The sequence below is a fragment of the Hippocampus zosterae genome, chromosome 13 (genome assembly GCF_025434085.1).
Source record: "Hippocampus zosterae strain Florida chromosome 13, ASM2543408v3, whole genome shotgun sequence".
NCBI lineage: Eukaryota > Metazoa > Chordata > Actinopteri > Syngnathiformes > Syngnathidae > Hippocampus > Hippocampus zosterae.
This window is the reverse complement of record NC_067463.1, coordinates 14703729-14729816: the sequence shown is the minus strand read 5'-3', so window position 1 is coordinate 14729816 and position 26088 is coordinate 14703729. Positions and strand designations below refer to the sequence as shown.

The window sequence follows — 26088 nt, the reverse complement described above, 5'->3', positions numbered from 1 at the left end:
AGAGCCAGTATCGTGCTATTTTAAGATTTGTATTACCTTTGGCGCGATGGGGATATATATTTTTTGAAGTTGGCGTAATTTTGTTGGCTATTTTTCTAACCAGAAAGTAAGACACCTCACTTACTAAAACCCCATATCTTTCCGTTTGGCTGTTCTACCCCTTCCATGATATAGTCCTAAAGCTCCTGTGTGCACCACCATTGAAACCGTAAGTAGTCATAATGATGGAAGAAGATATTGTTTGAGCCTCACGTCCTTGATCCAGAGTCATGTAGCAAGCTTTATCACAGCATTGATGTGCTATTGATCCATGCACATGGTAACGTGTGTAAGGGGTAAGTTTAACATAATACGTCTTGCGTATCGTGCTTGACAACAAAGACAACGCAATAAGAGTAATATTTTGTTATCATTTAGCTTGTCGTTTGATTTACTGACAGCACTGGAATCAACAGCAGGTTTAATTGTGGTCATTGCTCCAATTTTAAGGTATAATCTCCTGGCCAAGCCACTTTTGGACTGGCCAACATACACCAGGCAGTCCCTTGAGAAATGACGATCACGGACAAACAGCTGATGAAGGGTCTGTCGCCAGGGAAGCCGGCGCCATGGCCGTTGATAGCGCCCCTTTCCCGGACACATTTGTCAAGTGTCCCGCTGGCTGAAAATTCTGCGTGTGTTTAATCTGTCGGGGCGGAATAGGAGTGGCTCCTCAATTTTATACATTTAAGATTATACGTTTTACACATTTAGGATTGAGGCCCCAATCGTTTTCTTGAACAGGGCAGAGCTGGTGCTGGAATGCTCAGAAATGGGTCAATGTAAAAACACACAGCACTTTGGGAGTGGAATTACCATTTAAGATAAGATAAGATAAGAATAAGATAAGAAAACCTTTATTAGTCTCTCAATGGAGAAATTTCAACTTGTGTATAGCTGAATAAAGTTGATTTTGCATTGTACAAGCCCTTTGGAATTTCAGCCATCACAGTACTGTGTATCTGTCAACATGTTATAACACCGTGCTGCAAATTGATCAACGATAGGCACAAAATGTTGATGTGACTTGTAAGTGGCCGTGTTGTGTCCACTGCTCCACTGCTGAATCTGTGCATTACCCTTCTCATTTTCATCAATTATTTTGTACATGCCACAATGTGATTATCGAGACTTTTTTTTTAATGAGAGGATGGCAGAAGAAATACGATAATAAAGAAAATGGAATATTCAGCAGAAAAGAAGAGGAACACTGGGCATGCTTTCTTCTGAATGATTAATGGATTCAATTAAACCCCCAATAACAATAATATCTAATTCCTCATTGTGCTGGACTGTTAATGAGACATGGAGGCCGCCTTACACACACACACACACTTATTCTTAATTATGACCTACAATCAGGTAAGTGGCAAGCTTGCATGCCCTTATGAATACACTGCCAAATACAGTACCGGTGTTATTTAAAATTGTTTCTTATACAGTGGTTAACATGGGAAGATTCATATGACAACCTGTGTTTTTTGAAAATAAATATTTAGAAGTGTGAGGCCCCCCATTTCTCACCTCTAACAACCATAATAATAAACACTGAGACAGGTGTTATCTTTTTAATGGCATAATTTTGGATGCAGCTTTTGTCTTGATATCATTAGGTTGTGTAAGAGTGCCTAATACAGTGGTTGGCGTGTGATTGTTTGATTGAGAGTGCTCTGGATTCAAATTGCATTCTTTAACATAAGGCACGTTTCAAATGCATTTGCACATCCTCACATTTGTTCTGTGCATGCAAATTAGTAGTATGATCAGCTCCTCGTCAAGAGTTATCGCTTTAAAATGGGTCAGGACGGAATAGAAATCAAGGGGTTCCTCATTGTGTGACAGAATAGCATAGAGCAGGATACACAGGGGAGGAATGGTAAGGTAATGTGAAGCTTAGAGTATGATTGTTTTTCGTTTTTTGGGGGGATGGGGTGGAGGGGGGTACTCTTCGGTTGTCTAACTGCAAAAGAACTTCATATGTCAAGGGACAAACGCAAATGTATTTTTTATTAGGCATCACCGAGTGGGTGGCTGTTTGTCTGTGTATGCAGTGTACATGCAAAACCTTACGCATATGCATCCCACATATTCTCTTTCAAAAAGAATATTCCAACAATTTGTATATCACCACTCTTTGCACTGAGTTTTCTTTTTCTTTGTTGCCAAGACAACGGTCATAAAGCGGATGTTCTGCCCGGCTGACAGTTTTGCCCTCAGCTACTTTTTCTCCAAAGTCAAAAGGTCTGCGAGGAGTGTGATATTGTTGTGTGGCTAATGATTCCGAAACGTAAACAACCTTGCAGGGGAGGCATAGGGAGGGAGCCAGCTAGGGGCACAAAAGTAAACACTGAATGAGGGAGACCAGGGGTGAGCAAGGGTACTGACAAAATAGCAGAGAAAAAAAAATTACATTGCCTTCATTTACAGAAAAACAAGAACTTCACTGCTAGTATTCATTTAATAATAATGTTAATAATAATGGTGGCACGATAGGTTTCTGGTTAGCAAATTATCCCCCTCACTTCTCAGGGGCACCATGTCAAATTTTGTATTGTTTTAGAGGGCGAAAAAAAAAAGTTGTTAAATCAGTCTTACTACAATAAGATAAGATAATAATAAATAACAATAAATGACATTGGGAGTTATTTTATCAAAATAGAGGTTAACACTTGGATCCAAACGCGCACACAATGCACAACATCTGATAAGTATGATAAGATGATCATGATAACCGGCGACGATAGCAGATTTCATGAAATTCAGTCTCCTATCTTTCGCCAAATTTTTGTATGCGCCGAACTGAAGCCCTGGTGTAGCGCAAAGTCAGTGCACTTGCTAAAAGAAAAAAAAATAAAGAGAGGAAAAGGGAGGCAGGAGGCAGGAGGCAGGAAAAACAAAAGCACAGTGTGGTTTCGGAGCTCTGTCAGTACCACCATAGGTGGTTTTTGTGTCCTTCAAACAAGAAATAGGGCAGGATTACAAGTCAGCTTGTACTCCGAGCAGCCAACTAACCTGCCACGTGGTTAGTGGTTTCATGGATCGAGAACCTGAACCAAGAACCTTATAACTCTCACCATCAGTGGTTGAGGCAGGACTCTGGCACTTGCGGGAATTCGAAAGAAGAAGAAAAAAAAAGAAATGCAAAAATAATGATTGTCAGGAAGCGAGAGCTCACTAGTTGAGGAGCTGTTTTCAGAGCACGCTCAGGAGAGATTCGGGAGAATGCATCAGAAGAGCCCGCTCAGGAACGTGTTCAGAGCACAGATTCCACGGTGATTCGTGTGCTTGCAAGTTATGCGCAGGTGATGAGGAGCTGTGGGATGGGGGTGGGGGGGGGGGGGTGTCTTGGAGATGAGAAGACATGGTCCATTTGCAGGATATTCATTACATATACGAGTGGCTCGCCCCTGACACGGAAAAGCCACTTCTTGTATCCCTGAAGTTATATCTCATTTTAATTGTCCAACAAGTGTGTAAAGACGCTAACGACTGCAATAATAACAAAAATAAATTGCTTGACTTTACAGTTGATCTGTGAGGTTGTTCTTTTGGAAATAGCTTCACAAAAAATAGACATAAACAAACATAAATAGAAATAGAAAATAGAAATATAAGCATATTAAAAATGGGTGAGTGGGGGTGAGTCCAGGTTTTCAGGACCGTCGATTCAATAGCCTGACAGTAGTCGGCTGGAACGAGCGGCAATACCTCTCCGTCTTGCAGCCCGAGAATTTTAAGTATGAATTCTTTCATCTGGCTATAATTTCTTAATTGAGGCAATTAGCCAATCAAAACCTTCCATTGATAGCCTTCCAGAGCTTTTAGCCGGTATTACAGTGACAATAGAAACAGCCCTTAATATGCTTGCCTCCCTTTTTTCATTGTTTGTGCTCCTCGTCAATGTTGCTCCCTGCTGCCAATTGCTGTGCCTCAATTATTTTTCGGAGGTCCAAATGAAATAAAATCACTCACAACTGACAAACCGTAGCATGACATCAGCAATAGGCCACATTTAACTTCAAATGTTCTGTAAATTTGGTGTATTGGGGTAATTTTCCGGAGAAACTCAATTGTGAATTAGCTAACTTTTAAAATTAGGTTGCACTATACTATAGAGTATGTGATTCTTTATTACCGATAGTTTCATGCACTCAGTAAGACATCGGGGTTTTGTAAACGTATGACTCATTCAAATTAATCTAATCTGTCTGTATAGTGTATGTTGATGACAATGCGTCTCATATTTTGTCAATTTAGGCCCTACGGGGAAATCTAATTTGGGTTCTGAGCTTAAAATGTTTGGCAAAACATTGTGTACCCTGGCAACAGTTGAAATACCATAAGACAGTTCATGCAAGTAAAGCAAGTTGAAAGTAAGAGGAAATATGATCCTTATTAATTTCAAGCAAAAACAGAAAGAGATAAATATGTATTAACTTGACCACTATTTGCATTGCATACTTGCAGGCTCGGAATCTATATTGATTTAATACATGTTGTCATTTTTATGCAGCTTTTGCCACTTGGTGTTTTCCTGCAAATGGGTTTAAATGATTTCAAATTCATATTTTTTAGTCCTTCACCCTTATTAATCCTAAACCTTGGATTTGAGGGATAAAGCGGAATGGACCATGCGGAAATGTTTAATAAGAAATCCAAGAGGATTCCTGCACAGTATGCAAATGAATGGAACTCATCTGTCATGCACTATAAGCTGTGATGTTGATTCCTGAAAGGTATTTTATATCATTAGCCTGAGAATATAAAAAATATAGAATGTTACAATTACATTTTTATTCATTTCATAAAATTATCGTACTTGCTATTCAGAATAACTAATTTGGTTAGGATTATTGAGTGAGACATGATGGTTTTAAATGCAGTACAAACCAGATCAAATTCTCGAAGGAAATCTATTCTTAAGTATGTCCAAAGTAAAATATCTGCTACATATTTTTTACATTTTGTCAGATATGAATGCGTGAAAGCTTTGAGCAGACCAAACACAGACACAAAACAACAAGCTTAAATTAAGTGAGAAGCAGTGAGTTGCGCATTAGCCAGCTGCAAGCTTGGGGGAAATGAAATGACACAGGGAGGAGAGATAAAGAAGACATAAAGTGAATTACTGGTGACCTTAGCGCCACATGGCTTTACAATCTGCTACTGTCCTTAAATTTTTGAAGAAAATGCTTTATGTACTTTTACAGGTCACAAAAAGCAAGCGACAAAGGTTTTCAATTTCATAGGCTAGCTCCCATGTGCAAGCCCTAAAAACGGAGACAACCTGCTGTGATTGATGGGACAATGGCTTCTGCTGTCTCTCAGAAAATGCTGAAGGAGAAAGTCCAACCATCACTTTGCACCCTCAAACTCAAGCGCTCTTGGATCATGCAGCAGGACAACGATCCAAAACACACCAGCATGTCCACCTCTGGATGGCTTAAAAACAAAACAAAATTATGCTTTTGGAGTGGCCATGCAGAATCTGGATTTCAATCCAATTCAGATGCTGTGGTGTGACCTTAAACGGGCACTTCATCCTCGAAAACCCTCCAAAATGGCAGAGTTGAAGCAATTCTGCAAAGAGTGGGCCAAAATTGCTCTCGAGCAATGTGAAAGACTCATCACTAATCATCACACACACTTGATTTCAGTTATTGCTGCCAAGGGTGACGTAAACCAATATTGGGTTTAGGAGGCAATTACTTTTTTCACATAGGGACAGGTAGGTTTGGATTTTCTTGTTCCTTAATAAATTAGATTGGCATGTACAAACTGCATTTTGTATTTAATTGGGTTGTCTTTGTGTGATATTAAAATTGGTTTGATGAAGTGAAACCTGTGTGTGTGTTAAATATTCCAAGAACACAGAAATCAGGAAGGGGCCACTATATCAGGGGTGTGCAATTCCAGTCCTGAAGGGACGCCATCCTGCAGGTTTTCCATCTCTCCCTGTTGCTACACACCTGATTCAAATTATCAGCAAGCTCTGCGCCGCCTGATATTGAACCTATTCATTTGAATCAGGTGTGTTGCAACCGGGAGAGATGGAAATCATGCACGATAGCTGCCCTCCAGTACTGGAATTGCCCACCCCTGCACTAGATCATGAACGCAGCACACTTAACATAACGATAAATTTACCCACAGTTTTGAGTTTCTTCACCCGAAACCAGACGCATAGCATATATCATAGTGCAAAGAATAACCTACGGGGGAGAGTAGGTTGCCACGGGAGATCCAGACTGATGCAAACCTCCAAGAAAAAAAAAGGTTGTGGTAGCAGTATTAGAAAAATATAATCAAAGAATTGCAAGCAGAAACACTGAACAGTTGTAACATTCACGATTGTCAGCCCCCAATTGTTTTTTAGCATATCGGGTCGGGAAATTCCCTCTCACTCCCCACTCCCAGCATGATCACATAATCTTTTTGAGATCTTTGAAAATCAAGCCTTCGCTGACTGAGCGGAATTGCTTGATTATTGGTATGCGTGTACCCTGCTTTAGACGCATGACAGGCATTTGAGCACTCCTCGGGACCACATTTGAGTAGAAAATGGCAAGGATTGGACAAAACTGCGGCAACTCAAATCAGGCAGGGATTGATTGAATTGACGGATGGACTGGCATTTGTGTTTTTCTTGTGTTTGTGTCTACATACAAACGAGTGACACAACATGGCAAGCATATTCCAAGAAACTAAACATCCCGTATCAGAATTTGTGTGTGCGTGTGTGATTATACAGTACGTCTGCCGCTCAAAAAGAATCACTATTAACTGGCTGTCGCCAGGCATCCGTTTCTGCACTTCCCTGCTTGTCGCGGCTTCACACAAGCTGAGTGGCTTCTGTACAAACACCAATAAACACATGTGTCATGCAAGTGCACACATTTCCAGCGCACATTTTCGAGTGGTGTTGTGTGTTAAACGCACACTTCATTTGTACTCTGACAGCTTGGGGCATGTTCGTGATGGAAGAATTTACAGTTCAAGGTGACACCTGGCTCCAATCTATCCAGTCTTGTGTTTTGTGGTGCCTGTATGACGTTGTGAGTGCGCACATTTGTTTTTTGTTTTTTTGTTCTTTTTTTTTTTCATGTGGTCCGATTTGCACGAAGTAGGGGGTAGCTGACAGGTGTCCCTTCTTTTTAGTCATGCAATTTATCACCCGACTGGTGGTACAGGGAGCTTTTCCTGAGTCCAAATACCCGGAGAGGAAAAACTTTCCTGAGTATCCTACCTTTATTTTTAGTCAACTAAGCAAGCACGTTTCAAAATAACATTCGTCACGTCTTGTTTAAAAACTCACCTCTCCTTCTCGTTTCTTCGTCTATGCATAGAAACAATGAATCGTGCCCCTATTCGACACGGAGTGCAGCCATGCAGATGTTCAAGTCTTTTGTTCATTCTGCCATGATACTGTCAAAAATAAACCATGACTATCAGTATCGCTCCTCAGATATCATTATTTTAGTTCTATTCAATTAATTATGAGAGAGCATGCTGTGATGCTACTTTAGATCTCATTTCAGGCCCTTAATTGGTTTTAGAGCGTAAAAACGCATATTGTGTTCGCCCTGCAGCTCTTTTGGTCTCTCTGACACGCGTACGCGCGCACACGCATAATAGTGTGGAAAGTGAAATTGGATGCTGAAGTTAAAATGTATAATTTAGTAGTTGCACATCACAGCATTTGCTTTGACATTGACAGCATTTTATCAGGGCCTGAGCACGCTGTTGGTATTTTGCGAAATGGGATGATCTGGTTTCCTTTGAAACGCACATTCCATCACTCTATCCTTGGTAACGCTGGCTATCTCTGCAGGGAGCCCCTTACCAACACAGCACCCACTCCCACACCCTAGCAGCCCGCCTTTGCTATTCATCCACTGCTGCTCCAGCAAATCAGCCGGGGGTTAAAGCTTTCGGGCGGGAGGCTGATGAGGTAAACAACACAAGCAGAAAGACCGGCCTTAAAGTTGACGTACATCCAATTCCTTGTTTGTGTAGCCTTCCATTTCTATCGCCCTGGCTTTGCAGTGTTCATCACACCCCACCTTCTCTCTCCTCGCTCGCGGACGCAAGAAGTCCGCGTGATAAATAGGTCGTGTCCGATGTGCTTCTCCTCTCCTGTCGCTCTTCCTCCTCCTCCTCTTGCTCCCCTTCCGCTCTCATCCGACTCCCCTTGTCTCGGCTCGCCGCTCTCCTGGACCAACACTGTGTTCGTTCCTGTCAGCAAAAACGGGAATCAGTGGAACAAGCCGGAGCTGTGATGCATGTGTACTAACATGCAGACGTGCACTCAGTCATACACCAGTGGACAAAATGGACTAGGCCCCCCTGTAAAATGCAGCAATGGTGGGAGGGTAATGTGTAAAATGCACTCACTGAAACTCACCGACATGCAGTATAATCGCACAGACTCACCGATGCACACATCCCACACACACAAAGGCACAATCCATTAGTGTTCACTAAACCCAGCCCTGAATAAATTACCTCATTGGTCACCAGCTTCGACACGGCCTCGCAGCATGCTCCCACTGCATTGTGTGAGTCTGTTGTTGTGGTAAATTTGCTTACACAATCCCTATCAAGGCAGGATGGAAATAAACCACTCAACTTCTCCCCTTCATTAGGTATATTAGGATATCGAATGTTTTGTTACGTGACATGGTCTTTGGTTGCATGCCTTATTTTCCCACAAAAAGAAAATAGGAAGAAAAGAAATAATGCAAGTGCGGAAGTCATAATTTACATGATAGAAAAGTCCATTTGTCCATTTTCTATAGCCTAGAGTTTCCTGTTTAGGTTTGTGGGGAGATGGAGTCTTTCCGGACTGACTCCAGGCGAAAGGCGGTCTGCAACTTTGAATGGGTGCTAGTCAGCCGCAAGTTGCAGGGTGCATTGACAGACACAACAACCCGTACTTACATATACATTATCCCAAGGAGAACTGAACCAATGCAGCTGCACCGGAATTTGGCGAATGTACCACAACAGCATCACTGACTTTGTCGTATGGCACATTTTGGCTCCAATAGCCACACAAATAAAAGTACTGCTAAACAAGAACAATCGGTTGAACAGTAATAAAGTCAGAAACCCTTTCAACACCGAGTGCGCTAACTTACGTATGAGACAAGGAAAGGTTGCGGCATCGTTAACCTGTTCTGCTGTTAAAGAAAGCTCGGGGAAATATGAAAGGCAAACGTGCCTGTTTTGAAACGGTAATCAGTCTTACGTTTTGGTCAATAATGTTCCATTTTTGGTGTTACAAAAACCAGATAAGTGAATAAGAAGTCATGTCTAAAGTCTCATTAAAACCCAAACACACAAAAGCGACACTCACACGCAATGTGGTTATTGGTGTAATAAAAACAATGTGTAACAATGTCATGATGGTCTGCGGGGACCAAAAGGTATACAACGTTTTTTTTTCTCTTTCTCCTTTCTTCTTTCTACATAGATTCTTGCTGCTGGAGTCTGTAAATTTCCCCATTGTGGGACGTATAAAGGATATCTTATCTTATCTTATCTTAACACTGCTCGGTTGTTTTTAACTCGCGTCTGTTTGTGACACGGATTGGTTTTCACCGTTGCCGATGGACAGACAGACTGGGCCGGCCTGAAATGATGATTGATGGACTGACTTGGGCACCACTGCGTGTGAAGTGTGGATGTTCAATGTGTCGTACACTTCAAATTAGTCATTGCAGCTACCTTCTGCATCAATACACGAGCCGTTAATTACACTGTGGGTATGTCAACTGCCTTCCGAGATCATTGGCTCAGCGCAGGGCCCTAGGTGGTAATTTGGGGCCAACGGTAATGATCAGGATCGTTATCAGGCTTCTCAGTGCTTGCTGATGAGCTGATCTTTGAATCAAATGTGTTGGAAAAGGGAGACATCGAAAACAGCATGAATGGGGGTGTCCAGAATGAGATTTGGGTACCCCTGGTTTATTAAAGGAATCATCTGGCTGTCCATTTTTCACTAAAAAGCTCAGTTTAATTTTGTTTTGTTTTTTTAATGAAGAAAATGATATTAGCTTGTAGTTTCAATGTCATCCATTTATTTTGGAGAAATCAATAAAATAATGCTTTGAAAAACCCTAATTGGAATCCATTCAATGGCTCTTTTTAAAAAACAAGAACTGAGCAGTTTATGTCACGTCTGTCTGATTTCTTTCACCGAGATACGCAAACACGATATTTTCCAAGAGGCTTTTTGTGAGCTAAATTGTCCTTCCATCCATCCATCCAAGCAACTGAGTTGATGTGTTGAATTCACTTGCATCTGCCTGAATTCTGCCAGCTCCTAATTTGTTGGTTTAAGTCAGATGAGAGAGTGTGTGTCAGAAAGTATCGTGTTGTAGCTGTCATGTGAAGAGTAACAGTGTTGTTTTAATAAGGAATCTATTTCCATCGTGCTCCCTCATTTTACGAAGAGTATTCAATAAACCACCCACCTACTCTCATGTTACAATTATATGAGATTATAATTAACATTGAATACTACATTTTATCTTAAAATTGAGTGCATTTAAAGGGGTACCTGTTTGTATTGCTTCTTTTTTCTTTTTTTGTCCTCACAAGCACGAATATTTTTGTTTTTTTACTGTATGTTCATCCTTGGTTACTTGAAATAGGTGCTGCTTCCCAAGTACCTGTGAATGTACCAGACTGTGTTTCTATTGTTAAAGAATTATACTATAACGTGACCTATACACATAATGGAATGTTTTGAAGAGCTCTGGAAGCCTCTCAATGTCATGTCCCATGTGTAGTCTGTAAACTGGCAATCATCAGTTCGATCCTGAAAAGACCATAACCCGCAGATTCATTGCCTTTGCCTAAAACATTCTGGTGAACTTTCCTTGACCTCTCGGTAGGCAAGCCAAAGTGTCACTGGAGTTTTATTGAGGAACAATTGGTATAAGCATCCCCTCGGTGCAACCATGCATCACCTGTTGTATTATTGAAGACACCGAGTGCCTTTTAATGATCCCTCTGCTTAACCCTGGGCTTGTATTTGCATTCCTTTAGCTTAGCACACAGCTAATAGCTAGCCCGAAGGCACGCCGTCCTCTGCTTAGGATCGAACACCAATTTCGAAATGCCAGCGGCGAGACTGCCACATCATTTGGACTGCAAGAGAGAGAGTGAGGAAATGCACGGTCACGCATTCTTTATAATGCCCTAAAACACAGAATGTAATACACACACCCACAAACGTATTGTGTGACTGAAGCTATTTGGCCTGCAGGAGTGTTGAACAGGAACAATGAAAGATGCTATTTATTTAGCTGAGCGAAATGAAGCTGTTAGCAGAACGCTGAGGTGGGAGGTGGAAACATCCCCAGAGAACCGGGCACCTTCTTTCCGCCACTAAGAGGTCAGTGAGGGTTAAAAGCTGGGACAGCAGGCTCCTCAAGAAAATTGAGCCTAAATTGAATACAAACACACAAGACCCTGCCATCTCTCTCAGCATGTCTTTAAATTGGGTTGTAAAAAATCGCATCTCTCTCGTTGATACAAGTGTCCAATGTGAAATAGAGTGAGAGATAAAAACAAGCAAATCAATTTAGGTATCTGATTTATTTTCAGATCACAGCAAGCACTGAGTAATAAAAACTGTATATTGCCAAGGCTAAGCTTGGCTTACGTTTGTCTTGTAAACGTACACAGAGACCTTCCGCCATAATACAGGTACAGCGGCGCAATCCAATTTTGGGTTGTTTCGTTTTCCTGGTGTTTTATCAGCATCATCTGTTGTACTTTGCCAGTCCTGCGACCTATATTTTTGTCAATAAGTCTTTTTGTCACTTCTTTCTGGGTTAACGGTTTCTGGAGTACAATTCTTTCCGGAAACCCTGACACTATTTTCGTGGCCAGCACAAGTCAAGTGTGCAATCTAACTGCAAATGGATGGAGTTTTTTTTTTTTTTTCCTTTTACTACTTTAGTAGGCAGAAAGTGGCATTCATGCCATTGTGGGTGTGAACACACCTTACTTCCTGGTCAGTGATTGCGGCTCCACTCATTCCCTTTAAACTCACAGCAGGAAGCAGCAATAGACTCTCTGGAGTCCATGCAGATGATTGAAGCGTCAAAGTATGTCAACAGGAAGTGCAAGTAGACCGCTACTTGTGGATGATGGAAAGTTGATCTCAGATCACCGCTGTGATATGTGCACGTGGAGCCTGGCTTCCAGAGCGATTGTTCACATTAGTTTGCTTGAATCCCCACCACAAAAGGATAAAGACAGACACAGCGTGGTCTAGCGACTTCTCAAACACATTAAAGTCAACTTGTGCATGTGAACCTGTCAAGGAAAATATAACCTTAAAACCTGTCTCCAGCATGTTGTATTTCTCTGCTTTTCGTTGCGTAATTGTTACTTTACCGTCGGAAAATTGGGCCACCTATCATGAGTGAAGAAGTAAGCGTCCGCCCAAAATTCAGATCAGAATCAATTAAAAAGAGGACATAGGACCATGTCAGTCAATCACACATGTATTCTCTCTATAACAAAGTCGCTATTCTCGTTTGACCCATTGACAGCCAGCAAGAAACAAACAGGCCCTCTGTCAATATGGCTTCTACTCTCTGCAGCTGAGTAAACACACGCCCCAATCACGATTTTGCATCAGAAACAACAGTGCGTATGCACGTCTGTGTTCAGATGCTGTCTTCAGAACAATAAGACTCCACTGGGTACCATTTACAATAAAGACATATCTACTACTGTAAGTGAGCAAATATATTTGTGTGACCTGAACCCCTTTCTGGTTTAATATTGGTTGCAGATTTATTACTGCAAAGTAGACAGTCATAAAAGAATCAATGAAAGAGAAGGGATGAGCAATGATTTTTTTTTGTGTGTGATCAAGCTTGCTTCAAAATTGAACAGGCAATGATCTCGCTGGACTCTAAGTCTCGAAACTATCAGTGTTTCCAATGCACTCTGCTTCATTAATTGAAATGGAAACATAGAGCGAAACTGTTACAAACAAGGGTGTGATGTATGAAATCCATCCCTCCGTTCATCAGCGAGAACTCATTACGTATGCGCGGCGGCAGCGGGTTGGCTCGAAGACGGATGAGTCGTCCCGGCGGCGGAGGAAGAGCGATGGCGATGGTAAACTCCGCCGGTAATCAACTGGTGAAATTAAACATCAAAAAAGGTAGGAATGATTGTGTGCGGCAAAGCGATTTGTCTGCAATTAGTGACTCGTCGCATAACTCACAAGCAGGGGCCCATAAACACGTTCACGCTTAATGGAACAAGACTATGTAACCTAGTGTGTGTGTGTTTGTGTGTGTGGGTGCGTTCGTGTGTGTGTGTGTGTGCGTGCGCACGTACTTGCTGAATAAACATAAAAACAGTAAGTTAATAAACGGAAGTGACATTAACAGGACCTGGGGCTAATGGTGAACAGCTTCCTCGTTTGTCAGCAGCTCCTATTGAATGCTTTCGAAAAGGTCTGCTCGTATTTATGGTCTGGTCTCAGTCATTTGTAAATGCTCGTCAAGTTAAGTAGACAAGCGAGACTTTGCATTTTGCTTCGTGTCCTCTTAAAACATCTCGAGTATGAGCTTCAATGGTATATTGTGAATAAATTGAAGTTGCAAACGCCTTTGAAATTGTAATTGGGCGACGTGGCGTAACACGGTGAGTTTGTACAGTGTGCCTCACATTTAAAGGTTCATGGTTCAAATCTTGGCTCGGGCCTTTCCACGCGGTTGTAATTGACTTCTTGCTGAGTCAGCCGGAATAGACTCCGCATCACTCGTGACCTTGAAATGCATGGATGGACAGACAGACGGACGGTCTTGGATTCAATGCGAACATCTTTAGTCGTGTAAGTAGAGGCAGAGTGTTTGCTAGCTACCGACCGTTTATCCAGCAACAATGATCTTGTACAGTTGAAAACATTTCCAAAACTTTAAGCCTTTTCCCCTTGCTATGCCTCATTTGCATAATAAAGTTTTGCCAGGAACGGTTTTGTTGCAAGTCAATGTGCCCATGTTCAGAGCAGTGCTTTGTTGTCGGCATCTTATTTTTTTGACACGCTGCAATGGTCTGAAAGTTGTATTATTGACATTACAGGAACATTGAGAATGCCAACGTTAAAAGCACTTCAGTTGTTATATTGCGATTTGCATTTTATATTGGAAACACTTGGTAGTCATACATTGCAAGACCAGGCAACTGTGACTGTGTGTTGTTTGCATGTTTGCGTGAGTTTTCTCCGAGTACGCCGGATTCGCCCCAAGACATGTATATCAAGTTCATTAGAGACTCGAAATTGGTGACAATGGTGTCTTGCCTATATGTACCCGTGTGATTGGGTGGCAACCAGTGCAAGGGTCTACTAGCCCTCTTGCCCAAAGTTGTCTGGAATTGTGTCGAGCACACCTGGGACCCAAGTGAGGATAAGCGGTATGCATGAAAGGTGGATCAATGTAGCCTACCAAAGCCATCAATTCTCTGCCAGTTTTGTGTTCAAATGAAACACCACTGGAGTTCAATTTTGCTGTGTTGAATCCCTGACTGTTTTTGTTATTGTTCACCTCTGCAGAGGCGTCACACACAGCTGAGGTTTAGGATACACCAACGCAAAATACAGAAAGCACGATGTTGAGGGAAAAAGTGCAAGGGGGAGTCAGCAAGCACATATGTAGACCACAACTGCTCAACCACAGACCACCATGTGTGACATGCAGCAAGATGGCAAAGCCTCGTATTTAACAAGCATGTGTTTCTTTCTCTTCACTTGAAATTTTTCTGTATTATTGGATTACTGGTTGTCTGAATTTATTTACATAGACATGAGCTAATCCTTAATCCGTTTAGGAGGGTTGGAGGGTGTCAAATGATTGAATAACCAAAGATATGACTCCCTGGCTGCAAAACCAATCCTGTTCTCAAGATAATTTAGCTCTATTTCATGCAAAAATCAAAAATAAAAATGTAAAAATATTAACATTTCAAGATTAGCGGAAAAAAACCCAAAAACTTTTATTAGCATATTGGTGAACGGATCTGGAGCAGGCCTCGGGGTCTGGCTGATATTGGCTCATATTACTAAAAAAGCACCACTTCAAAACTGCAATACCAACATGCAGACGTCAGCAAAGGGGGTCCTTACTAGTAGTGCTGGCTACCACTACAGACGGCTGATATTGGTCCCTTTCAATGACACAACTCTTAAAAAGATTACAAATCATTGGCCTCTTTTGAACTATTTCTACTGATCGCTACAGTAAAAAGGTTTTGTCCTTCGCATGAAGTTTGTCAGGCAGGAGGCCGAGAGAAGACCAAAGAGGAGCTTTATAGATGTAGTGAAAGAGGACATGAAGGGAGCTGGTGTGAGAGGAGAGGATGCTCAAAACAGGATTAGATGGAGGCAACTGATTCGCTGCGGCGACCCCTGAAGAAGAAGAAGTATGTCTTTCTCCATGTTTACCCTTGTTTATTTGTTTGTGTTGTCCTGGTTTTAAAAGGTCATAGGCAAAAGTGAAACAGTTTTAATACCTTTGAGTTCGAAACATATCCCCGACCCCTCAGACTGTTATATTTTGCCACGGAGAAGGTCAGACAGAGCTCACCCACTGCTTGCTTTTTCTGCCTATGGCTAATATGATCTCATTATATCGCCCCAAACATTTGACAACCAAGTGCAAAATAGTATTGGACAAAACCCTCCCCTCTCGAGCGGATTCCTCCCCCGGTAGTCTTCAATCCATCATTTCCTCTTTACCTCTGACCTTTTCATCTTCCAATTCCGGTGTGACAATCCGTTCTTCCATTCTGTCATCTGCTCTCTTTCTCAATGCTGCCATAGCGCTGACCTTTCAGTTTCATTCCTCCTCCATCCCTCCACCTTTCCTCTCCTCCTGGTCCAGGCTGTAATTCAGCTTGTTTCAGGGCCACTTAGGCAGCCAGTGGAGTTAATCTGTCTTTTCAGGTCATAAATCACTTCTTGGCACTTTTTTTTTCTTCTCTTCTTCCTATCTCGTGTCCCTCTCTCTCATTTGCTCATACGTGCTGCATGCAGGCTTGAGCATACCGATACTTGGAGATGATCGCATTTGAGACTCAACACCGGGGTCACGCATGTGCACCTGCAATTGCTTTCACCGCTTTAACACTCCGACTGGCGAAACTACAAAGTGCTAAGAGGAGATTGTTGAAAGACGACAAGAACAATCAAACTTGATGCTCCTCTCCCAGGAAGGGAGCTGTTTGTTTTCTTTTTTCATCGCACTTTTAAAGCCTCATTCGATGGGTGAGAACATTGCTTTTGATTTTGCCATACCTCAAAGGAAACACCGCACGTGTGCCTGCTTTTATGAGTTGCCAGGTGCATGGGAAAGTGCTGCCCCCTGCACAAGACAAAACCGTGGACAAGGGTTGCAGTCAGGGGGAGGAAGGACCGCAGGAGAAAGAAGTAGAAGCAGAGAAAGCAGCTTAGCGTGGCGGGAGGGAGGCCTGAGAAAGAAGGGGATGGCGGGAAGAGAGACCGTTGAATAGCGAGAGAGGGCGGCGCTGAGGGAACGGCTGAATGAACGTGTTGTGGATCTATTGTGGCCAGCTGGTGAATAGGGTGTTAGGAAGCTAAGTGGTGGCCGGTGATTTACAGCGCTAAGGCCAGTGCAGGTGAAGTGGGCAAATAATAGCCTTTCATAAGCGACACTCAGCAACAAGAAAAAGCCATACTGCTGAAGTAAGCCAAGTGCTTCACTTTGTGCCCCCAGTCTGCTGAGCCTCCGGAACAGAAGAACCCACAAGAAGATCTGCTGTAAGAAAGACTGAAAGAAAGAACATGCTACTTTTTGTTTTTTTAATCCAACGTGCTATTTGCACTGAAAATTTCGAACAGATAAGCTTTTCATTTGGAATGCCATATTTGTACCATGTTTCCTCATATCATCACCAAGAGTATTTATTTGACTGGTTTGATGAAGCAACGGTTTCAAATTGGAAGAGGTATAAAAGTTATTGTTGGTGTGTAGAAATGAAAAAGAGCTTGATGGTAACATTCTTGCTATCATCGACGCTTCACAGTGATTTGATTGCGAACACACCGTTATTTCTTCACCCCCCAAAAATTCACCTATTTCTACACGTGTTCTGTATTTCTTTTTGACACACCGATAAAAACAGGGTAAATATTTTATTTCCACCAATTTCAGTTGGAAACATAGACTGCAGTTATCACCATGTACCACATGACCTAAGTGTTAGAAAAAGCGAAACCGGATATTTGCATCTCTGGGTCACATTAGTCATAAATATTTTCATCATTTAACAAATTGTACATCTTTTGTGTCAGTAACCCTTTAAGCCAAGGCACCACTGTAGATGCAAGGCAATGAACAACAAAAACATAGACTGCTCTTTCTTCCATTACCTGTCTACCCGAGCTGTGTGAGGAATGTTGATATTTTTTTCAACACGGCTTCCCACCATGGGGACCTTGAGCAAATATCCACGGTATTAGAACAACAAGCCCTGTGACGAATGGGAGAAAATAGAGGAGGCACACATTGTTTGTGTGTGTGTGTGTGGATCCAGTGTGTGAGTACGCGTTTACGCGTTTGCCATTCTGATTTGTTGAGAAAGGAAGGGGAGTCAGTCGACCAATATCCTGCCCCCAATTCCACTGCAGGATTGTGATAAGAGCCAACAAACCCCTCCACACTTACGCCGCTATCATCCACCCCATCTAACTCCTCTGCATAGACCCGCAAATGTAAGGACAGAATTTGCCTTGGAGTTTTGCAGGACGGGTCATCCAAAAATGTGCATCCATGTAAAGTAGCACAGGCAGCTAGAGTGACAACAATTAGCCCCAGCAGGCCTCGCGCAAACCTCGCATGGCTCCTTTCTTTCAGGGACCTCTGCCTTCCTCCAAATGATCCCCCATCCCTCTCGGCTCCTCCTCCTCCTCTGCCCTTCCCGCCCCAGAGCGCTCCCACTTCTGACAGAGCAGTTAATCATACACACTCTCGGTAGGTCTTATCCCAGTGCGAGGTGTGCATGCACGTGTCCAGATGTACACTTTCATTTTCAGCGTGACAAAGGATCTTCCTAGCAACACTTCTATATTTCACTCATCGTGGGAAACTCCTCGCTGGAGTTTCTCGTCAGCCTCGTAAACATCATCACACTGTATCAGCCAGAGCAGAGCTTTTATTTTTCATGCTAGACATTTACAAACTTGAGACAATTAACAGGGGTATACTGTGAATTAGCTTGAGCTTACGAGGAAAAAAAGGAAACACACACAAACAAATGCAGTGTCTCAAGAGACACCCTGGTGCAAACAACGCACAGAAGAAATATTGTTTTCAATGATTCCCCAAAAAGAATCAGTGTAATTGGAATGGGAATATATGTGATGAGATACAGTATTCACCCAGACACTTGTGATTTACACAAAAGTGTATTAAACTATTGACACCACACTCAAATTATTTGCTGTACTAGACACGGCGCTGGAAAAAAAAAAAGAGAGACAACTGGAAGACTGTCTGTTTCTCTGATTTCGCTATTCATATGGTGGATCAAAATAAAAAGATTAATAACGTTGCCTTATTTTATAAACAGACAACTCTCAAACTTCATACGAAGTTAGAGCTGTATTTAACTGAACTGCTCCTGAATGGGAAAAGGTGTGCAGATAAAACACCATACCATCAATTCATGAAGTCACTCTGTATTTTTTTTTATTTAACTACCGCCAAGTACCCCCATCTTTTCATTGTGGAGACATTTGTGTGACCCTAAGAGCCAAGTTGTCTGGAGTTTTATGCCCTTGGCAGGGTCACTCATGGCAAATAGGATCATGGTGAGGAACCAGACTAAAGACACCTTAGAGATGAATAAAAATGTTGGAAAAATAGTTTTCCCTTGTTCGTACGCAGGTCACCGGGGCCTGCCTCTGGAGTCAGGCCTGGAGGTGGTGTGAGATTGTGAGTGCCTGGTGGCGAAACCGGCAATGCGGGTTCCCCTACCTATGGGCTCATCACCTCTTGGACCAGCCAAAAAAGGGTGAACTGGACGGGGAATTTGGGCATCCGATCCCTGCATACAGAAGTTGACTCTTGGGATTTGCAATCTTGCCCCTCTGGCAAGGAAGGAGCTCGGGCCAGTGTGTGAGTTCGAGAAGTTCTGACTCGATAAAGTCAGGCTCACCTCCAGACACAGCTTGGGCTCCTGTCCCATTCTACTTGATAGGTGTTAACTCCTTTCCAAGCTGGATTTGCCCAAAGTGAAAGGTGCCAAGCAGGTGTCGGCATGCTTATTCCCCCCCGATTTGGCGCCTGTGTATTAGGGTCCAACCCAGTGGATGAAGCCTAAAAGGGCATGAGGAGGAAGAACAGTACCTCTGAACAGAACCTGAGCGGTGTTCTGTTATTGGACCTCTGTGGTCGCCATGGACTGTCCATAACAAACACCGTGTTCAGGAAAAAGTAAAGGACTAATAATTTACCGTTTCGCTAAATCAAGATGCTTCAGGCATTCAAACATCAGCATTTCTGTTGTATTTTACTGTTGTATTTAAAACCACAAATATGGTGCCAAAAGTATTATTGGCACTACTTACTGTATACTACTTATACCTCTTTATAAGTAGTATTACCGGTGCTCATATTTAATTGTAAGGTCAGAATCAGAATCATCTTTATTGGCCAAGTATGCAGAACACACAAGGAATTTGTCTCCGGTATAACACGCTGCATTAGTATCATCGTAGTATCAAGGTAGTGTTGCTAGCACTGTCAACCAACAGGGTCACAGTACCGACATAGGTGTCCAAAGCCACTGAATAGACTTTATACAGGTGTACCGTAATTATATAAATATATTCATTATGCCTAAAAGTCATTTGATGGTTTTAATATACTGTAGACCAGATATAAAAATGGAGGATTTGTTCCATTTCGCCAGCTGCATCAGATTTATGTGCCGCTGCGCAAATCTGCCTTTCGATGTCTTATGTTTTTCTTGATTCCTTCAGACAACTGTGAGAAATTCGAAATGAAAACTGGTCAGAGAACAGAACACAACTGAAACCACAGCATAAAATTGCTTTTCTTGCCTCTACAGTCAGAAAATGATGTGCTCTACTTTATGCGCTTATGCTACTATCAATGTAAATGAATGTTTAATGACCGTCATGGTGACAAAAGGAAACTTAGCAGACTAATTCGCGGCTCAGCTACCCAAATAACAAGTCATGTTTGTCTGATTCTTAAGTGAGTTGAAGTTACAAATGTTTTTTGAGATCAGTGGTCAAATAATCCCCAATATTGTGAGAAAGCTTTCCAGGAAAAGTGAAAGCTGTTGTACAGCGATTTCTATGTGTTCATTTACTGCAGATGTCATGGTCAAATTCTGTTTAATTCCTCTCCAAAGGTTTTCAAGAACAATGAGAGGAGATTTTCTGGGAAAGAGCAGTGGAAGGGGGATTCAGGACAGAAGTATTTGTGACTACCAATATGAGTTTCTGACTTCCTGGTCAACAACTGAAAACGGTTGAAAACTATGAATAGAAGTAAAATCAAACGTGACCTCAGTGGCTCACAGGCTTGATGCAGTTATTACAAGAGAAGGATTTGCAACTTCACTTCTATTCAGGCGATATGGGTAAGGCTGCCACTCAAAGAAGTGTTATATTGACTTTTAATGATAAGGGTTGTCCGTCTCAATGTGCCCAGCAATCGTAAGGCAACCAATCAAGGGTTTATCCTGCCTGTCACCCAAAGTTAACTGTGATAGGGTTCAGCTCATCAGCAACCCAAATGAGGACAAGCGCAATGGATGGATTTGCAGCAAAATATTACACTGTAACGTTTGAAATCTATTCTAATATGTTCCAATACTTTTAATACCGGAAATAAAAGATCAAGAGTTGATCACAAGTTTACGTTTTCTCCGGGTACTCTGGTTTCCTCCCACATTCCAAAAACAAGCATGGCAGGCTGATTGAACACTCAAAATTGTCCCGAGGTATGAGTGTGAGCGCAGATGGTTGTTCGTCTCTGTGTGTGCCCTGCAATTGGCTGGCAATCGGTTCAGGGTGTCCCCGAAGAGAGCTGGGACAGGCTCCAGCAAACCCTGTGACCCTTGTGAGGATAAAGCGGATCGGAAAATGGATGGATGGATGGAGTTGATCATTTGGCTTATCTATTCATGTCAGTGGAGGTGTTTTACAGTATGTTTAAATTAAACTGCTGTGGTCTGTCGTCTAATTTTTTTTAAGTAGTACAACTAATGTTAATGGCCTATTTACAAAAACAAATGTTCGGATTTACTGAAATTAAGTAACGTCAATCCACAGCCCTAAACCATGGAAAAACATGTCGTAGTTGAGAGACAGAAGTTTGGCAGATTATCCCTAAATGACCATGGCCATATTGGCTGATGAAAGATCGTCATAATAATAATGAATGTTGCACTGGAGTCTGTGTTCGCATTAACATTATTACACTTTGCTGTGAAAAAGGGGCTTGCAGTATTTTGATGGGTGAAAATATTAGACACCCTGTGATGGAGCTCAGCGCTGCACTTCTTCAAACTTTGACCAAAAGCGTTATGGTAAAATTAGTCTCATAACTGAATATTAATTTTATTTTTAGACTAGTATTATCGGAAAAAATGTGCAGGTGTGGTCATACGTACTTGCAAGTACATTGCGAGTACAGATATATAGATAGATAGAGGAGGAGTTTATGGTATCATAAAAGCAAATGGACACCATTTCTTGTATTTGGGTTGGACAATTAACATTCAATATATTAATATTCAATATTCTTAATTACCTTCTCAAATTAACTCACTGACAGTAAATGAATGAAAAAAATATATGATTTAAATGAGTCCTCTCCTCCTCCCATTTGCTGACGTTTGTGGAAATGTGGGTGCGAGGGAGTTTTACAAGTCAGCAATTTTTAAGTGTGAAAATTGCTCCTGCTCGCTGGATATTTTAAATTTCCTATTCAACATCATTTGATTTACCCTTGCGTGATTATTTCCAGGGCACCACACTCATTCATGCCCCTTTCACAGACAGACACGCACAAACGCACGCGCACGTGCGCACACACACACACACTCACACCATCTCTCTCTTGTTCTGTCAAAGACAAACACACCAAGTTCAACACTGCGTGACTGCCCATGTGATGTTCATCCTTGGCCACCGTTTCATTAGAGAGGAGCCTGCCAAGCTATTCTGGGAGAGAGCGGCACGTCTTTGTTGGTTTCTGAGCCGGGGAGACGTCTCCAATAGCAACTGAGACCTACATGGCCTCCCCCAGTGTGGCGTCCGGCTCGCCTACTTATGCTCGGCTCCGCGTCCATGCGGAATGGCTTGATCCTCTCGCGTTTGCTCGGCGCATGCGTTCAAACGTGTGCTTTCCAATGCACGTTTGCAGATGAAAGTGGACGTGATGATCTATCAACGGCAGGTCAATGGAAGCAGGAATGAACATGTTAGTGTCAGCCCTATGGGAGATGAGCTGATGAGGGGAGTGAGCGAGTGATGCCACAGATATTGATCCTGCCTGGTAATTACAGCATGATTTATTACCACGGAAAGGGCGGAAGGGGTCGGACGGAGGCAAAAATGGAAGCTATCATATTCAGTTTGGGCTTGTAAGTCAGGTCTTTTGGCGAGCGTCAACAAGGTCAGAGTGAGAAGACAATGGATCACTTTACTCGTCAATCCCTTGAGTGAGACTTGATCGCTGTGTCTGCTTCCTGAAATCTTTTCCCTCCGCACTTCCTCCCTCATTTTGTCACGGAACAACAGTACACGTCCTTGTATACATTCGTCTGCTGCATGTGTGCGGCGTGTAGAAGGTTTCACCTGTAATCTGTGTCGTGATGATCAGTATATGTGAGAGGAAGGTGCTTGTCTCAGTGTTTTTGTGGCTTGATGAAATGTGGGAGCACTGTGTTTGCAGAGTCGTGCGTGGGTGCTGTGCATGATCCGAGTGGGCATGTGCTTGCATGTGTTTTGTGTGTGACAAAATATGGACAGAATACTGCAACGGGTGTTTTTTTTTCCCACGGGTTAGCCACATCCTGTCGTTCAATGAGTGACACACGCACACCACAACCCACCACCACTGTTGTTGACATTGAATATGATCCTTTCACTTTTTTGTGCCTCACCAGCTACATGAGTGTTTTCGCTTAAGACCTGTAATTAAATGCAGCCAAAGTTTACTAGCCCTCTAAATAACTGTTTCTATGTGTTAAAAGCTTGAAATATTGTCAAATGCATTTGGCTGCATCTAGAAGTGAGAAATGTTTTGATGGTTTTACAGTATTTTTCGTTCAATATAATGCATAACAAACATATCAACACGTAATATTTCCAAGTCTATAAATATGTGCTGCAAGCGAGATATGTGGGGTGGGTGGTGTGGGTCAGGAAAAGCCCATTCATGATTGGAACTCTGAAAAGTCAGACACAGCGATGAGCAGGGTTCTAAAATAATGTGTTGATAAAAATTTACCAGCCAGTTTGACACAATTGCCTCAAACAGCAACGGCCAGTCAGATGTTCGTGGTGCCTGTCTTCAATATGTTTGACACATGCGCATTGCACCGGGACACAATTTGTATGCAAAGTCAGCTCGGCGCAACATTGACAATAAGATGATAATTGTGCAAAGGAGATTTCATGACATGTAAAAAAAAAATGCTGTGTCTGAGGAGCTTGATACCTCCTCTCACATGAGCCAAAGTCCACAATCGTCATAATCAGTTGAGTTCAACAATTAAGTCTGTATTGACTAACGCTGATGCATCTAATAACTGAATGGTGTCTCAGCTCAAATGCAAATAAGCAGATATATATATAAAAATTAGGAACATTCAAACTCCACACAGGAAGGCCAAAGCCAGATTTGAACCTATATATATATATATATATATATATATATATATATATAGGGGCGGCCCGGTAGTCCAGGGGTTAGCACGTCGGCTTCACAGTGCAGAGGTACCGGGTTCGATTCCAGCTCCGGCCTCCCTGTGTGGAGCTTGCATGTTCTTCCCGGACCTGCGTGGGTTTTCTCCGGGTGCTCCGGTTTCCTCCCACATTCCAAAAACATGCGTGGCAGGCTGATTGAACACTCTAAAATTGTCCCTAGGTGTGAGTGTGAGTGCGAATGGTTGTTGGTTTCTGTGTGCCCTGCGATTGGCTGGCAACCGATTCAGGGTGTCCCACGCCTACTGCCCGAAGACAGCTGGGATAGGCTCCAGCACCCCCCGCGACCCTAGTGAGGATCAAGCGGCTCGGAAGATGAATGAATGAAATGAAAAATATAAGATATAAGCATTTATGCAACTGTGTATGTGCTGCATCAGGCGGCTGTGTTATTTACAATGGGTGAGTGGCGGGGAGAGTCCAAGTTTTCAGGTATATTTGTATTCATTTTACTTCAGTATGATGTTCCAGAAGAGAGAGAGGGTTAAATGCAGTAATCCTAACTGGATATTATTCATGCCATTATGTAAGTTGTTCCATATTGCTACTGTAATGACACTGGCAATGTTCCATGACTGGAATTGATGTTCAAGATAGCACAGATATTGCTCTTTAAATGTGCATGTGTATTTTCTTATCAGTCTTATGGCAATGTATTGATTGTTCAAAAGAACCCTGCTCTAATGTACACAAGGCAAGATGTCGGGGGAGCTTTCACTTAGTTTCCAAGCTCTTCGGAGAACATCTATCTGTCAACATTTCCAGGCATGGCAAGGTCGAGCTCACAAACACCGGCACACACAGACACACACACGCGCGCAATCCAGTCGTATGAAGCAGCTGTAATCGTTAAAATAGAAACGGCTTCGAGCAGAATGTTTTCAAAATTCATCCATTTACAGGAGGCAAGAAGCTGCTGCTTCTTTCAGAGTTGAGAAGATGCACAGAATGTCATGATGAGGCTTTGTGGTTGCTCCATCTAATTGAGAGAATGAAGCTTGGAAAAAAAGTTCTGTCTGGATAGGCTCCTGTGTTTTTTCTACTGTTTTTTTTTTACATTTGAAGCCCAGTTGAGTCAAACTAAACACCACCTAGCAGCAGGGAGAGAGATGAAGAGGAGGCAATTCAGTCGCTCTTCTTCTGTTGTCTCCCACTTAACTAGTCTCTGATGAGGACAAGTGCCCGTGCCCCTCCTTTGTTTAAAGGTGTGAACGCTCCGGTTGGATGAGGCAGTTGAGACACTTGCCATATATCTTTTGTTGTCAGACAGCATACAAGTGTGTGTCGTTGCCACAAGCTGGCACTGTTTATGTGTTGTGCTTTTGCAGTGACTTTGGAAGTATGCGTGTCTCCATTTTCTTTCTCAACAGTAAGGCTGCTTATAAGAATACGTATCTCTGTACTCAGATGGAACTATTTAAGACACAAACAATTTTTTTGCTGTGAGATATTGTTCTCTGTCGAAGCAGGAACTCTTTTGTTTTGCAGAATGCAAAAAGAGGTTGCTTAGCTGTAGCAAAACAGCAATTCTGTACACGTTTTACTTCAACACTCAAGTCATACTCTCAAGAGACCAAACTTCTTCACACTTTAAGGAATAAAGATTCAGTGGCAAAGCAAGTGTTATACAATAGATTTTCCAGGATTCACAACACAAGATGGAAATAATGGCTGCAGTCACAGACCAGTTTGGCCCATGCTACTAAATAATCCTCTACCAAGCACAGTCTTGAACTTGAAGCTTTGTGATATGCACAGTCCCATTTAAAATGTACATTAGGACATTTTCACAAGTTTCATTTGCACTTCTTTACCAAACAAAAATGTACTCCATATTTAAGGAGCGTTTTGGTACAGCAACAAGATTAGCAGTCAGTTGTAGACATACCAAGAGTTTGTGTTGGGCCCATTTCATTCAAATTGCAGGCGGGGTACACTCTGAATTGGTTGCCAGCCAATCGGAGGGCACACATAGATGAACAACCATTCGCGCTCACACTCACACCAAGTGAAAATTTAGAGTG

General features: G+C 42.3%; 1 protein-coding gene across 1 annotated transcript in view; it reads left to right on the top strand.

Annotated features, from left to right (window-relative positions):
• Positions 1-26088, top strand: part of mettl14 (methyltransferase 14, N6-adenosine-methyltransferase subun) — a 178769-nt gene that overhangs the window by 63991 nt on the left and 88690 nt on the right. The window lies entirely within an intron of this gene.